Here is a 4,748-nt window from a genome sequence, read left to right on the forward strand (position 1 = left end):
AAAAAAAAAAAAAAAAAAAAAAAAAGTATGGGATCCTGAGTTTTCTTCTTGCGCTGTGGCATAAACAAAAACTGTGAACATACCTAATGAACAGCTGCCACTGATATTTACATCTTAACTGGGGGTTAAATATCAAAGACATTGTTTTATTTAGCAGGATCTATGGTGTCATAACTTTTCCAGTAGTTCATTTCAAACAGATTTTTTAAATAGTGGGAGAAAACAGTATCATAGTAGCTTTCGAAAGTCTAGTGTGGGAAATTAACTGCAGGTATTAAAAAGATCTCTCACACGCTGTCAGCATTCATTGTTAACCCCCAAACAACCAAATGAGCAAATGTGACTGTTTTTTCTCTATTTTCTTTGCTCCACTTTCCTCTCTGAAAATAAGCCCATTAATAAGGAGGTATGAAAGGAAAATGTAGATGTTTCAAGACAAATTACACTAAAAGATTTTTCTTAAAGGAACAATTTTACCAAAATAAGTTTGCATATAAAAACATAACTAGCAGATGAACATATTAGGGAAGTGTAGCCATTAGGCATGTTTTTATTATGCAATAATTTATCCATGAACAGTTTATATTTCATATCCCTGTCACTGGGAGCACTCAAGCAGAATTGAATGAATGCTCATCAATCTGGAAAGTTCCAGAAGGGAGTTTGCAGTGGGTAGGAAATTGAGTTAGGCTGGACAACAAGGTCCCTTCTAATCTGAAGATTCTATAATTTCCAACTTGGACAACTGAAATGAGGTCAGTGTTCTTGTAGACTTCATGTCACAGTGAAATAAAAGGGCCTGGTGGTGGGAAGCAGTCATGGGCTGTCCTGGGGGCCTGGAGCCAGCCTGCCTGGCTTCACCACTTGATTCTGCCACTTACTAGCTGTGTGACCCTGGGCAAGCTATGTCCCCTGTCTCCACCTCAGTTTCCTCATCTGTGAAGTGGGGATAATAATAGCACCGACCTCACAGAGTGGCTGTGACGAGTAAATGAGTGAACGTAAGCAGAGTACTTAGAATGGTCCTGGTACATGGGAATGTCCCATAATCTTAGTTGTGCTGTTATGTTCCAAGAACAATGGGGCTGGATTGTTCATTTCTAATGAACAGTCTTATCTGCTCCTTCTTGTTACCTCCAACATGAAATAAATGGCAGTCCATTCTGAGTTTAATGAAGGTGGGGTTAGGGCTCACGGTTTGTCTGAAGGGAAGGAGATAAGGAGGAGAAGGGGAGAGGTAAAATGAGGGATTTTATTTAAAGGTAACAGAGAAATGTCTGATGTCCAGGGAGACAGATGGAAATTCCATGGGAATGACAACTGCATGGGATGCTGGGAATGACAGTCTGATAGGAGGAGAGAGAAAGCTCATGGTACATACATACTCTCATTTTACAAACACAAACACACACTTCATAGCAAACAGATATGGGAATGACTGGTCTATTTGTATCTTAAGTTTTCCACGTTAGCACAAGTATTCAGTTCTAATATTGACCTATGGTTTCAGTCGGTCAGTTCAAGTCCACAGATTTGCCCTGAGCCTCTGCCACAGTACCAAGCACGGTGTGAGGTTCTGTGGAAGCAAAGAGGATGCTGCCCTGTGGTGCTCAGCCTGGGAGGGACGCAAGAAGTTAAACGCTGTACGTTTCACTCAGCGTGCCAAGTGCCGTGACCAACCTGTGTGTTACACTATGGGGTCTCAGAGGAGGCCACTTGACCCATCTTAGAGAGACAGGGCAGACTCCCAGGAGGAGGGGAAAGCTTAGACTTGAACCAGCTATTAGGCTGATGAAGAAGGGAAACCAAACAAACAAAACAAAGGAAAACAAAACCCAAAGAAAAGTAGACTTATGAAAAGTTTTAATTCTCTCCATCGACTTGGAAATTTGACACAGATGGTTCTGCTACTTATTAGTTACGTGACTTTGGGCAATTACTTAAACTCTCTGAACTTCAGTTTTGTCATATCTGAGACAGTTTCTGGCTCATTGGGTTGTTCTAGGAATTAGGGAGACAATGTATGAAAAGCCCAATCCCTGTGCCTGACGCAAGCGCTGTGTGCAGGCTTATTTTGAGTATCGGTGACATTAAATCACTCGTACTAAAATATGATAAAAGAGGAAGTGATGATTTGTTGAATTTAGGCTAGGAATAATGTCAAGACAAGCCAAAAGTAGAATAATAAGCTCAGCGTTAAGACCCATGTGTCAATCTTGCCTGAACCACTAGTTCAGAGCCTGGATGGAGAAAAGCTGGCTGGAATAACATTCCATCTAATGATATACCTATGGAGGGCAGGGGAAAGGATTTTGAAATCTTACCTTGTCTATTACCCTCCCGTTGTACTACAAAGCTCCAGCCCAAACTAAAAATCTAGAATAATCCCATGATCCACCTTCTCAGCAAATATGATAGTTAAACCATCCACAAAAGTTATATGCAAAAATATTGATCTGTTTCATTAGCACCATCTGTAATTTCACCTTAACATAGAGATGAAGCCAAACAGGGGCCCAGGAAAAATCAGTTTTTTCTAATGCACGAGGCAACTTAGGAGAAGGTTCTGTTCTCATTTACAAATGAAGAATCCAAGGCAAAATTGGTGACTTAACAAAGGTCACATTGCTCCTTCATGGGAAGCCAGCAACAGGCAGATCTGTCTGCAAGCAGAGCTGCTCTCTTCATCATGGGGCTAGGACACCTCTTGCTCTGTGATTGGGGAAGGGAGGTGACATGTGATCAAGGAGCCTCAACGTCACCAGGAGACTAGGGAAGGCCATTCTTCTTCCTTAGCTTCTGTGATGCTGCTGCCACAATGTTGTAATAATATCATGAACTGTCCTGGCAAGTCAGGAAGTTTCTCAGGGAAGAGAAGAGAAAGGTCCACCCAGAATGGGAGAGGAAATGCTAATTGGAGTTCTTCAGAAGGTGAGTGGAGTTAAGAACTTCATCCTGGATAAGGCTGTTAGATCTCTGCTTTGCAGATGGCCCCAAATACAGATGCAGCCTCTCTGAAATGAGAAGGAGTTCTCTGGTTCTGAGGAGGTATATTTTCTTCTTAGGTGGAGTGGAATGCTTTTTTTTTTTTTTTAAGATAGATTTTAAAAAATCAGAGACCTTGGTTAAAATCCTGTCTCTGCTACTTAATAACTGTGTGATCTCTCTCTAAACCTCACTACTCATCTGCTAAGTAAAATTACTGGTATTTACTTCACTATTCTTATCTCTAAAATGGTGATAATACCTGCCTCTTAGGATGGTTGTGAGGATTAAATGAAAATGAAGTCTGGTGTGTAGGAAATGTTCCCCAAAGACATCTATCTTATTATTTCTATGTTATTATGTTCATTAGCTGCATTATAGCATTCTTATATAAGGTGCCTGGATGTGGTAGATGATCGATAAGTGACAGCTATTGTCACTAAAGGGAAACATTTTTGTATTGGTGCTTGTCTAGTGGTGGAATTGAGCAGGCTGGAATGAAGAGAAATCCTAAATCCACAGGCAAAGATAGAAACAAAAATAAAAACAAAAAAGCAGAACTGGAAGGAAAAGAATCCTACCCCGAGTCAGTCAACTTAATCCCAGAATTTAATTATCAAAAATCTGTACATTATAGAGCAGAAGCAAGAAGAACTACAATCTTGCAGCCTGTGGAACAAAAACCACATTCACAGAAAGACAGACAAGATGAAAAGGCAGAGGGCTATGTACCAGATGAAGGAACAAGATAAAACCCCAGAAAAACAACTAAATGAAGTGGAGATAGATTAAAGAAAAAGAAAAATTATTGAAAGCAGCAAGGGAAAAATGACAAATAACATACAAGGGAACTCCCATAAAGTTAACAGCTGATTTCTCAGCAGAAACTCTACCAGCCAGAAGGGAGTGACATGATATACTTAAAGTGATGAAAGGGAAGAACCTACAACCAAGATTAGTCTACCCGGCAAAGATCTCATTCAGATTCAATGGAGAAATCAAAAGCTTTACAGACAAGCAAAAGCTAAGAGAATTCAGCACCACCAAACCTGCTCTAAGACAAATGCTAAAGGAACTTCTCTAAGTGGGAAACACAAGAGAAGAAAAGAACCTACAAAAACAAACCCAAAACAATTAAGAAAATGGTCAGAGGAACATACCTATTGATAATTACCTTAAACGTGAATGGATTAAATGTGCCAACCAAAAGGCAACTGCTAACAGGTATAAAAGAGGAAATCGACAGTAACACAATAATGGTGGGAGACTATAACACTTCACTTACACCAATGGACGGATCATCCAAAATGAAAATAAATAAGGAAACAGAAGATTTAAATGACACAATAGACCAGATAGATTTAATTGATATTTATAGGACATTCTATCCAAAAACCTCAGATTACACTTTCTTCTCAAGTGCGCATGGAACATTCTCCAGGATAGATCACATCTTGGGTCACAAATCAAGCCTCAGTAAATTGAAGTAAGTTGAAATCATTTCAAGCATCTTTTCTGACCACACACTATGAGATTAGAAATGAATTACAGGGAAAAAAACATAAAAAACACAAACGCATGGAGGCTCAACAATATGTTACTAAATAACCAAGACATCACTGAAGAAATCAAAGAAGAAATAAAAAAATACCTAGAGACAAATGACAATGAAAACACGACAATCCAAATCCTATGGGTTGTAGCAAAAGCAGTTCTAAGAGGGAAGTTTACAGCTATACAAGCCTACCTCAAGAAACAAGAAA

Source organism: Physeter macrocephalus, chromosome 7 (genome assembly GCF_002837175.3).
Source record: "Physeter macrocephalus isolate SW-GA chromosome 7, ASM283717v5, whole genome shotgun sequence".
NCBI lineage: Eukaryota > Metazoa > Chordata > Mammalia > Artiodactyla > Physeteridae > Physeter > Physeter macrocephalus.